Source organism: Copidosoma floridanum, unplaced genomic scaffold, assembly GCF_036245765.1.
Source record: "Copidosoma floridanum isolate Cflo_tuat_1 unplaced genomic scaffold, Cflo_Japanese_pri ptg000020l, whole genome shotgun sequence".
NCBI classification, from domain to species: domain Eukaryota; kingdom Metazoa; phylum Arthropoda; class Insecta; order Hymenoptera; family Encyrtidae; genus Copidosoma; species Copidosoma floridanum.
In genome coordinates this window covers 2967653-2981292 of record NW_028321897.1, presented here as the reverse complement: position 1 = coordinate 2981292, position 13640 = coordinate 2967653, and positions in this window count along the sequence as shown.

The window sequence follows — 13640 nt, the reverse complement described above, 5'->3', positions numbered from 1 at the left end:
TCTCATAGAACAGTCCAGAAACACTTTTTTCTTCTTTTTGTAAAAAAAAAAAAAAAAAAAAAAAAAAAAACTGTCTTCTATAGAATCCATTACTCTGATGATTGCAGGAGTCAATATGTGATTTTTGAAAGAGCGAATTAAAAAAAAAAAACTAATATCTTTAATGTTTTGCCATTGCTCACTAGGAAAATAACAATAACAAAAGCTCATTATCTTAAGATTTCCAGCGTATGTTTGTAAATTTATCAAAAGTGGATACTTCCGTTTTATAACATTAGCAAACTGAGCATAGATACATGCCTAGAAGACTTCCACTACAATTTTCCATGATACCCTTGAAGGTTTTTGCCTTCATTAGTAACGCAACATGATTACCACTGCTGTTACTTCTAAGCGAGCCTCAACACGCAGTTTCGTGGCTCAGCGCATCGCAAGGCTCGTAATGTCCAGCTATTTTTTGTTTCCTTTCTCATTTTTTGCCCAACGTTCCTTTCTCTTGGCTTGACTCGTTGCAGTTGCTTTTTTTTTTCTCATTCCACCTCATTCGTACTTGAACTCGGTTTTACGTAGTTTCTTTACTCCTTTGGATTAAAAATTTTTTTCTCATTCTCATAGTACAAGCTTTCTCTTACCCTTGCGTTTTTATCATGTGTTACATTTTTAACTTCCTTTTTATGGACCTTAAAAAAGAAATTTTTTCATATTTTAAAACTTTTTCTCATTTCTCAGAGCGAATTTTCATTATCAAATAAATACGGATAAAAAGGCAACAGTGATATATTAAGAGAAACTGTAATTTTTAATTTACATGCTGGTTAATTAAATGGATCGTAACTAAACGAGTATAATCACGTTGCTCTATTAATGTAAATTATATTAGTGCTATTATGACATGAGCAGTATGTAGTCATTAAAGTCACGTTATTAAACGCACGTGTAATTACAGTGAACATTGTACTTTGTAATTTGAAATGCTGATAGTAAACTAAATATAAAAAAAATTATCAACAGTAATTATTTATAATAATAACAAACCAATGTACTTTTTGTTTGTGTGTTCAACTAGCTTTTTTAAACTTCCATCATCGTTTTATTATAAATGTAAGTTTAATGTCTTGTTACCAAAATAAGTCTAGTTAAAAAAAAGTGATCATGACATTCTCTAAACAAATTTATATTTTTAACGTATTAGTTTCATCAATAAAAGATGATAAATAATTACACTTTTTTTAAATATTTTTTTCTTAACAGGTATTTCTTATTAAAGTAGAACGTACTGAAAAATCAACAAGTTATAATAAAGGCAATTTAAGAGGTACGAGATGGGCGAAGTATTAGTACACCAAAAAACGACATTCCATCCAAAACAAGTAGAGATCGTAATCGCATACACAAACATTTGTGGATTAAGAACAATAACGTGTTTTGATAACCAGCCAAAAATGAGGGATTTGAATTTTAGATACGTTATTGTAAGGCTAACTTGGAACCGTGCCAATTTGCAATCCTTCGAGATTATATGAAATTGAAACCCGAAATACTCTGTTTGCTCAATTTTTTTTTGAAATTTATAATGAAAATTTACCAATTATTTAAAAAAAAAAAAAAAAATCTCGTGAACAACGTACTCTAGAATTGATAATTTTAAGCTTATGCATACACATGTCTTGATACACCTAACCATCAACTCTGTAAAAAATATCAATGTTTTTCTGTTGGTTGGGAGCCCAGGGATATAAGCCTTTGTGAATTATGTTTTTATTTTCTTGCCAGACGCAATGCAACCAGTGCTCATTTAACTCGTATTCACAAGAAAAAGAGAGAATCGGTCGTGTACCATTGCTTTTCTCATTATGTCTATTCATATTGGGTTTTTTTCTTCGTTTTGTACTACTTTTTTAGCCTTACTGAATCTTCCTTAAGAGCCACATTTTAGCCACCATCAACGCATTGTTGGAAACAGTCCAAAAGTAAGAAATATGAAATTCCTTTCGAGGAAATTAGAGAGAATTGTGAAAAATGGGACTGGTCTCTTAGTAAGGAAAGATTTTATACATTTTGGCAAATTAAAGAAAGCCACATTTAACCTACATTTTTGCATATTTGACAGTTGCGTTAACTGAGTATTCGTTTGGTATGAAAATTTTAAATCTATTTTATAAGTGTAGTGTAGAACCTTTAAAATTTGTTTGATCATTATTAGGGCACTGAAATATGAAAAAAATGGTAAATAAAAACATTGAACTTTATTCCTTTGTCTTTTGATTAAAATATGGGATTTATGTCAAGTGTAGATTTTCAAGATATACCGTTTAACTTGCCCGGCAAATAATAACAAGTACAAATTTTTAATCGTGAGATATCATCTTTTGTGAATTGAAATAGGAAAGAAACGAGATATTTTATTAATGAATTCTGTTTCAAGTTTAAGATTCTTTATATTTGATACGAATTAAAATTGATTTATCATAAATCTGTAAAATTTACACTTTGTCAAGTATCCAAGTATGCAATTAAATAAGCCCTTTAATGTATGCAGAACATTTTTAGCATGTTTAAAAATTTCTTCTTAGAATATTACATTTTGTGATTTGCTATAGAATTGGAAGCTATTGAAAGTATTCGACTATTACAGAATCCGGTTATCAAACGTATTCTTTTTTATTTGAAGTATGTAAAATATTTTCTATTAAATATCTGTAGTTTGATTAATGATCCAAAACTAGTACTATGACTTAATATTATATTAACACAATCTATGATGCATAACGCGTGGATTCATTATCGGATGAAGATACAAAAATTAAATTAACGCCGAAACAGTTAATGCACACACCCCTAAAAATTCAGCATATTTCTTATTATAGTTCATCACCTTAAGTTTTAATTTCAAAGATAGATGGAGTTGGTCATACACACCAATCTTTGGTAATGAGCAAAAAATCTCTGGCCTAGTTAAAGGTGAGACCAAGACCTATTCAGGTATGTCATAAATTTTGTGACGGTGGTGCTCATCCTATGCTCAGCTGTGATAAAAAGGAACTTAAAACTGATGTCACTACTACTTGAAAGTATAGAAATCGTAGCATAAAATAATTTAGATCTACTTTAAGCTTTTAAAATAAAGATTCTATGAAAACAAAAACAAATTTAAGACGATCAGTTTCTTTCAATGTAAATAATTATAACCAACGTTAAATAAACGTATACGTCTATAACTATGTTTTATCATTAATAATGGGCGTCTCGATCGCACGTTATTTAAGGTAGATATACATCATTATTCTATAAATGAGCAGGTACTTAGTACCAGTTTTTCAAAAGAGCAAAAAACAAAATATGTTCAACCGTATAATAACATTGTGAAAAAAAACTCACGCATGTAAAGTAGACACGTAACTTTTGTCGATTGGGAGTTTGAATTATCTTCAAGTAAAGCAGAAAAAAAGAATGAAAACGAAAGTTTGCGAGAGACATACCGAGACATCCGATATAGTTGTACGTATACATTAAAATTGCTTCAAATATAAAACTTTAGTCGTTTTGAAATAATACGAAAAATAATACGGGTGATCCTATTTTTGCATAATTAACACGTGCTAAACGAAAAAAAAAGCCAGAGAAGTAGAAGAGGAGATAGGGTATAAAAAACGAGGAAATCCCAGACTTCGCAGCGACAAATTTAGCTCGTCGCATGGATCTGCGCATAAATGTAGCAGCACCGTACTAATAAGCTACTTGAAATATGTATACGTCGAGCAGTAATTATCTATGAATCCAACGCCCAAGAGGAGTGTAGCGTTCGTTGACGATTTGGATCTGTACTCGAAAGCCATTTATGAGCTGGTAGGCTATTACTATCACGTTTATGGATGTAGTTTCAGAACTTCTTTCTTTACTTTTACTTTATCATAAATTCATTGTTCTGACACTTACCGTATTTCAAATATTCCTTAAATTCTTTGATAACCTACTTGGAATAAGAGATAAAGGGGTATAGGTATTGGAACAAAATGATGACTGTCAATCTTTGGGAGGTTATATTTTTTATATCAGACAGTTAATAAGACATAACCATCAAACTGCAACAACACCATAATCTTGTGACAAAAACTGATCTTTAGTTGCACTAAAAAGTTCAAAATTGGGAAATATTAAATTTATTTAGTATACTTTAACATCATACAATCTATGAGTGATGTTTTTTTTATTTATTTGAGGAAATATAAAAAGTTATTGTAGATTGATCAAATTTAAAATTTTCTCGATCACAAGCTTCAGCTTATTTTAATGGAACTTATCTTATCCATCGAGCGACTTTCGTCTTGAAAATTTTTTTTTTTATCCATACTTGAACGTAATATTTATTTAATAAAGCCACATGATGGCTCTATCGGTAGCGTGTCTGCCTACAGATCTTGATGGCCGGGGTTCAAATTCCACTCTGGACAAAAATTTCATCAATGAATGAGGTTTTTTTCTGGATGGGATTTGTACTTCAATAAACCTACCGATCTATCTACCGTTTCCCCCTACTGTTATTAAACCCAACGTATGGCTAAATACACTTTATAGTGTCAAAATATAGCTATGTCTGAGTCCTTTAAGGGGCGATGAGGAATTAAAAAAAAAAAAAAAAAAAAAAAATTCATTTAATGAGCAACATCACAAGCTCTTATGAGTGTACATTATTGATATGAAGATAATTATCATTCTTTACTTTTTACAAACGTAATTTCATCATTTCCATTTTAAACAGACATAGTTATTAAATATCATTAAAAACATAAAATGCTAAATGGTAGGTTTATTACAAAATATACCTGCACTTCTGATCAAAAAGCATGGTATATCTTGTTTGTTCGTTGAACCAATTATGTACAACCCATGTGGATGCCATCAAAAATAAATAACGATTCGTCGTAATAACCTTCACGTTCTCATGAGTATAACAAACAGTATCACATCATCATGTATTCCTCGCCTCGAATAGCGGGAAGCAATTTTGAGTTCGTTATATCCGTCCATTGGGTATCTACGGCACCAATAGCACGGGTGTATAGCATCCGTCTTTTCCGAGCGTATTAATATTCCCAATACACACTCGCTGTATACGAATGCGCGAGTCATAGTCATATATTGCCGGGTAGCTCGATTCTCTCGTCCCTCGCCACTCCTTCTTGGTTTGTCGCGCGTCACGAGGGGAAAACGCCGGTGCCTTATACACAGGAAGACCGAGATGGATATGATCGCGTGAGAGAAGAGATATCGCCTAGGCAACGAAAGCTGATAGCTTCCTCCGTCGAATCAATAGATGTCCTGTAATGCAATACACATCGAGTGCCTCCTCCTGCCCTTTATACCGTTTTCTTCCCTTTTTTTTCTTGACTCTGACTCACCTTGTTATCGACAGCAATATCCTCCAAGTCACACTTGCCACTTGCCGTCAGAGCCGTGATCTTTTTTTTTTGTGTAGGTGTACATGCCCCTTCCATCGATACTATCATCATTGTTATTGTTATACCCTTGCTCTCCGTCCTTTCTAGTCTCAACCTTTGTATTATCTCGTAGTCGAGACTTCTTTTTTCCCATCGTATTTTTCCACTCCCTATTAATGTGATTTTTGAGCCTTTGCTGACAGTTTTCTCGTGTGGACATGCATTTTATCGAGTGTCTTCCTAATTTTTAAATAATATCAAATGAAGTATAAAATCTACTGATGGATTATTATTAGAGAAGCCATGTCCTGTAAGAATTTGGAATATTTTTTTGAACAATAAAATTAATGTCCGTACATGTTTAGGTGAAAATTCGTTTACAAAATTCTAATCTTACTACAAACACATTAAGCACACCTATTACACCCTCGACCTCGTCGATGTTTGTTTGGCAAATAGAATATTTTTTTACGACATAGCAGTAATAAATAGCAGGTACCACTTGATACTGTTGTTACTTTTTATAACATGTTTTTGAACAAAACAAGCTTCTTACTGATGTCCAACAAATTACAAAACATAGATTTTTCGACAAATCTATGCCAACCAGTGTTAGCTGAACATTTTTTTGCATAAGGTACGTGTTTCCAAATTTTTGTACTCTAGACAACTTGCACGCGCATTTTTCTCCTGAAACTTTGTCTTATATACAATACGAACAAAACGTTAGGAAAAAATAGCCAAATTTGTATAGGGGGGCACTGGGTACAGTGGGAAAGAATACTACTTAGCGAGATGAAAACTGTTGGATATGATAGACTGAGTATTCCTCTAGATGTGTGCAAGAAAATTTTAATTGAAAGTACGACCGTTTGCACGTAAAAAAAAACCAAATAGCACAACAGAGCATACCCCAGCAGAGGTTGTAATAGTACTTGGGGACGGGTTAAAAAAATATACCAATACGGTCTGAAATCACTTTTACTGCAAGTAATATCTCAGATAAGGCAAGGTAATGTTCGTTTAAACTTATTTAATATAAATGTAACATGACGTGAAATCTGGGACCTTTGGATCGCTTGTAATTAATAAGGAATCATGGGACTTTCAGTTACATGTGATATATAACACGATTGGATACTGAATCCACCATAAAACTCTAGTTTTTTTCGACACAGCTAACTAATTTTGACGTATTCATCAAAATTTACATGCACACACGAGATGGAAGGGGGAAAAAAAATTACAAGCAAATAAGAGGCAGAGGAGAATTGGAGTAACTCCAGAACTAGCGGCAACATCAGCAGCTCATACTCCGTGCACGCGCGCGTAAACAAAGCTCCGGAGCCTACACCCAGAGCACAAACGGGTAGTAGGTAGCGAGGGGCTTGTGTTCATTCCACATATCGCCGATAGCTTCTCAATGCAAACGCACGTGCTCTCGAGATATGTTTCCTCGCGTACACAAGCTCACACATCAACAGGCGCGGCAGCAACAATCGCATTACATTTGCCGAGGGGGTGTCCGTATATATGTATTATTTATGCGTACGTGCTTTGGCTGTACGTCGGAATTACGGCACAGCCCGTGGAAGGTTGATTGGCTTGGCTTTTCCAATATAATCCGCTTTTGCACGTCGCTTCTCGATTTTCTCCTGCCGCTTCCTCCGTGAAAATAGCTTCGATTAGAAGATAAGTAACGCAAAGAGTGAATTCATGCACGGAAATATGGCAGGTCTAGGGTAATGGGAGAAAAAAAAAAACAGATGAAAAAGTTGTGGAGAGCCACATGGGAAATCCAAAAGATGAGATTCAAAATCCTGTTAAGCGCTCCGTATCTGTTTTTGTATTTTATGTGTTTGAGTATGTTATTTTTGTGCTTGTTTCATTGTTTGTTTGATTTCGGGAAATGTTGGGAGTGGAAACGAGAGAAATAACAGTCGATCGAGAAACATTCGTGAATGGGAGCTTTGGGTACGACAAGTGAGTTTCTGTAATACGAGTATGTAACGTTTTTAAACAGTGCACCTTCAAAGGTGTAAAAGTTTAATGAAACTTCTGGTACCGAATCACAAAGTTGTGTTGGGATAACTTTGTGCAAGTTACTTAATTGATGCATTTGTAAAGGAATTTGTAAATCCATAGATTGTTTAAACAATATGATACCGGTTTGACATCAATAGTTTTAAACTTATAGATTTACAGATAGCAAAAGTTTACTTGAAATACCGTTAAATTTAGTAGGTATCTTTATTTTACACTACAACCTAATAATTTTGAATCTGTAGAAAATTTCAATAAAGGGTAAAATTTTACCAGACTGAAAATAACAAGACATTAAAAAAAAAATTCATTAGCTTTTACATAAAACTATGAAATTGACATTTCCAATGTTCGCATAGTCATGAAAAACAGTAGATTTCAAAAATTTAACTTTCTTTTCTTTTGTTTGGATCAAAAAACTACTACCGTTTGCGTAAGAAAATAAGTGAACAAAAAATCTTAAAAATTAGTTTTTCTGCTGTAACAGCAAAATTTTAAGTTTTGCATACTTCCCATGAAAAAAATTTTTTTGTTAAAAAAAAATTATCTTGAAGTTATTTTTATTTAATTTCAAAAAAATTTTTTATGCTTTAAAGTGTTATAAGATGTATAAGTGTTATAAGATTATAAGATGTTAGAGGATGCTGGTTTTTGCTATAACTTTTTACGAACTAGCTTTTAAGCTTACGCGTGATCATGAAAACGTTTAAAAATGACGAAAAATTGGTCTTGTAGGTCCTATTCAGAGCCCGATTATTATTATGCCAGGAATTGGTGTAAGAAAATAACGTACATTTAAATAAAATTTATATTTCTACTATTTTAAGTATACAAAAAACAAGATTTTATACCCTAAGACTTGGCGACGCAGGGGACGGAGGATGTGGCCAAACACATACTTAAGCAATACAGTCTCACTTGTGGGTTTTAAAACTACTTTCAATTTCTTAACTTATTTTTAAAAAACTTGTCTTGAAAAATAAATTGCACAAAAATAAATAAAAATACTTCATTTTATAATTATATTTCTAAAATACGGGCCTTCTTTATTTGGTTGGCAATTGTCTGTATCTCTTTTCTTCTGTGCTTCCGTTTTGTCTGAAACATTGTTAATAGAATTTCTGGGTTATTAACATGTTATTATTTGCTCAAATCAAAATTTTATATTTATAAAAGATACGTGTAAACAGAAAGTAAATAAATATTTTTATGTACTATCCATATTTGATTAAATAAAAACATTTAAACTAAGAATTCAGTGTTTGTAACATATTTGAAAATCTCCTTAAAGTTTGAATCGTAAAGGGTAACCTCCAATTGACAATATTTTTTCAGTTCCCGAAGCAGCCAAGATCAGGTAAATGTTTGTCAAAATTATTTTATGTACAAGTAGGACAGGGGTCGAAATCAGTGAAAAATTCTCCAAATGAAACTCGTTGAAGCCCCGTGATTTTCACATGATATTATTCAAGTGACACAAAATAAGTTATAGCTGATTAAAAAATAAGTTTTTGAAGTTTCATTTTGTAACTATTAGTTATATTATTTATTTTATAGGAAGGAAAAATTTTTCAAGAACCAGCAATTAGCAGGAATATATGTGCCTAATAATCAAGTGGTCACTGATGTCAGCATCGTATTTCAGTATACATTTTTAACATTTGTAGATGCCAAATTTTGTATTCTTGATAGTTACACAAGTGTACTGTACTAATTGCGACACAATAAAGCTCTTGTAATTATGAAATAGGTATTAATACAAGCAAAATACAAAATTTTAATTAGAACGATCGTTTCAACTTATTGTGAGTTATTAAATAGATGTTATAATAAAAATGAATCGCATACACAAGCCATTTTTTATGCTAAAATCAAATTCTTATTTTGAGGCACACTTGTAGAAGTACGTTTCATTTGTACTAGATTTTCAACAAGATATTCGAATCCCTATTTTAAGTAACTGCGTATTTCAAACGCTATAAAACAGGGTTTCAAAATGACTAAATTTCATTCATAACTTTTATTCGAAAATTTTTTTCGTAACGTTAAGGATTAAAGAAATCGTTAAATAATTTATTTTTGCAACATATTTTGTATCCTTTCTATAAAATTCTGTAAAAGATAAAATCCTTAAAGTAGTTTGTTCGTAGAGGAGATTTTTAATGAAATGAGGAAATAAGCATGTTAGAGTTTTGATGTATACTTTATAAAGTTAAATACAAACAATAATTACCTTTAAGAACGTATGGAATATTTGTGCAGTACGGACAGAAACCTGAAATGGAGAAACATGATAAAATATACAGCAACAATATTGAAAAGCATTTTGTATAAGGAGTATAATGATAGAAAATACAAATTTTGTGCATACAATATAACAACTATTTTCAGAGAGAAAATTTTAATATAAAACACTTTTAAATAGAATTTAAAATAAACATAAATACTTTTTGAGAGGACTAAGTTAAAATTTAGCCATTAGTTTCGAAAAATTAATCTGAAAGTATTTAGTCATTGGAGTAATTTTTTAGCTACGTAGGATATACTATTTTTGATTAATTAGTTTTTCTGATCAATTTTACAATATATCTTTTGACGCAGAATAAAATCTTTAAAAATAATGCTCAGTGAAGAATATAAATCGGTTTTAAATAACAAACTAATGGAAAAAGACATTGAACTTTTTACAATTCACATGGTATAGTCTCTCTAATGTGCATTTTTTCTGTGGATAAATTGCAGTTTTTTTTTATTTTTTATTTACCCATCTAAAAAGAAAGTGGATATCGCGAAGTTATTTTATTTTTAAATAATGTTAATGTCTAGTGTTCTCCGTTTGGACATTATAGCTTAGGATCGCTTAGGTTGATGAAAAAAAAATTGAAAGTCTGTATATGATAATCAGTAAGACAGAGAAAAAAGAGTAATCACATTCACAGGCTCCACTGCAACGGCATTCATGATTACGTGTGCAAGATGGACAAACAGCTGAAACAAAAAAATAGAAATATAAAATTTCGTATGATTGCAATCTTTGAGCTAGATGTAAAATAACTACTGCGTCCTATTTTCAAAAATTGTTTTGCCTTATTTGTAAATTAATATTTCAATAGTGTTTGACTAATTTTTTTACAAACTATAATTTTCTGTTGTCTGAATAATCATTTTTGTTTGAGGTTTCATCAATTTTAGCATAACAAAGTATTTTTTTATAGATTTTCATAATTTTAGGTCAACAGTTTTCATGTATGCCGTTTTCAAACGGATGCAGAGAGAAACTTTATTGTACATCTTGACACTTTGAGTTCAACTAATCATTAAGATCACTAAGAATAAAATTTCTAAGTAAAAAAAAAATATGAAAGTCAGTTTGACAATGAATTCAGAGCTACAAGTTATTTCAAGAACTGTCAAAGCATTAGTAATAACTAAAAGAAAGTGGTGTAAAAACAAGATTTTTTTGGGTATATTCTTAGCTGTTGGGTCGACTCGAAACTAATTAGAAATAAGTTGCCAGCATCTACAATACGTAAAAGACAGGAATAGCTAGTTTATAATCAAATCATTATTTCAGTTGCTAATGGTAAAAAGCTGAAGAAATATATTTTTCATTTTGTCGACTACCTGAATTATACAGTATGATCGTTAGTGTAATGTCCTATCAAAAATACTAATTTTTACCAAAAAATGACTAACGTTATTTTTCAGACCCCTACGTAAACCTGCATGAAATCACTAATTTTTAATCAACAAAATTTTTTAAATTAGCCAATTAATCCATATTTTTTTCGACATAACTTCGGGATTTATGGCTATAATTTTAAATAAAAAAAGTCTCGTGGAGATTGAACAATATTAATGATTGGCTAATCAAAACTTTTACTTTTAATAGTATAATTGAAGGGAAGGAGGAAGTTTGTTTCATTCTCTATCAGTAGACTGAAGTCACTAACACTTCAAATTCGAGAATCCATTTAGTGATCGAGGATTCATTGGAGAACAGACGTGTAGTGGGAAGCAGGATGAGCAATAATAAAAAGAGCTCTAAATAGCTGAAACGAATCAATTGGGTATTATGTTTGAAGAAGTTGGGTCACTTGACAGAAAATTAAACGGAACGAAAATTGAGGGGCATGAAAAAAGCATGCAGAACACAACTTAACAGCTAGAAACACAGAAAAAAAAAAAAAATGTATACTGAGTGTTTTGACGAAAAATCTCATGGAGATAAAATGACGGAGAAAGAAAAACATAAATTAGGAATGTGGAATGTATGAAGACTCTAAGAGGCAGAGATATGAGAATATATTCTTTCAGCTGTAAAAAAGTAGAATAATAAGCTCAGATGGCAACAGTACAAACAGTAATATTGAGTTCTTAGATCAATATATTAATATGCAGAAATAAATAGGATATACATAAATACATGTAAAAACTGAGATTGTATTAAACTCCAACAAACAAAATCATGAATTTGTGATCGATTCGTAATTATTTGAGATTGTCTGAACATATTCTGAAAAGATATATACAAATGTGTAGTTATATTATTCCATGAAACGTGAGTTCACTTTTAAACGTCATTATCACATGTGTTTTGAACTTGAGGTGACTTATTAAAATAAGCTCTAATTAGTAGAGAAAGTTGACTGACCTATCCACTTCGCATGCGTCGAGCATTCTGCTGGGAATCTAATCTTAATACTGACGACTGATAATGATAGCCAGTAGTTATCACAGAGCTAATTACGCACCTCGTGTTATACATTTAGAACAACCTTGTGTTGAGTTTGTATTTTATTCTACAATAAAAAATATATAATCTGTGCTTTAACAAAGAAACATAATATAAGTTTAAAAAATAAATCGAACTGTTAGTCCCGACTTACATAGCTTTTTCTTTGGACTAGCAAAGATCGTTGATATTATTACAGTTAAGCTTCTTACGAGATTTTATCAATAAATAAATAATAAGCTTATTATTATTATAAGCCATATTAGACATCCAAATTTGGAGGTAAAAAAAAAGAGAGAGAGAGAGAGAGGAGCTCTTATTATGCACCTTTCTTTCTCTCTCTTATCTCGAAAAGCGGTGATAAGTACGTGCGTTATACTACTTTTGGTGAACGCAATCTAAAAGTCACTAACCTTTATCTTGAATGTTTTAACGACTTTAAGCAATCTACTTCAAAAAATATCTATTTCTTAAATCTTATAACTTTATGACTTGAACTGATGCCAGTTTATTGGTACATACACTGGTGGTTGCAAAATTACGAAAATTCACATTGTATTCTGATATTGTAGACGTTTTTATCTGTTAACAAAAATTCGTAGACATTAAAATTTTTATCGAAAGCATATACCTCAATATTCAGTTTTTTAAATTTGATTTACTGTAATTTTTGATTTCCAAACAGTAAGTTAGGATTTATTTTATTCGTATTTACTATCAATGCAGTTTTATTCATCAAGAACTTCTTTAAAAAATCACATCTGTCTCTATTTAGAGAAGGCAACAGTAGACTCTATAAATGCTATTCATGAATGAATAAATGTGTACTAAAAACAAGTTTATCTCAGAAGTTGTTTTTAGAATTTATATAATATTTTAGGCTAGAGTACGTATTGTTCTGTGAAAATTCTCCTCCAAGTTTAAGTTTTCAAATTCTTAAAGAACAATACTGCTGCTCAAAATAGGCCAGATCTCACGTTTTGAAGATACACTCAAAAAATCAGCTCAACATGGAATCATAGCAAGCAGTAATACACAGTTTCACAATTGACAAAAGAGATCTATACGAATTGCTTAAGAATTTTACACTTTTGACAACGTGAAGCACAACAGTGAACAATTATTCATGCCTACATCTAGTTTTTCGGATGCTCAATAATAAATAAAGTAGTAAACAAATCAAAGATAATTCTTACGCAGGCAATGTGGACACCCAGGGTACTTTACTTTTTCCATGGAGCTTTTTCGTATCCCAATACGATGTTTTACTTTAGTGAAAACTTGCACCTCACTATCGGTCGTGCTAAGAGCGACTAGACGATTTATTAGTTTCTCCCTCCACGTATTCAAATATTTCAGCTCATAGCTAATAGGAAGTAATAAAGCTGATATTGTTTTTCTGTGCACCGGGAATGACTAAATTT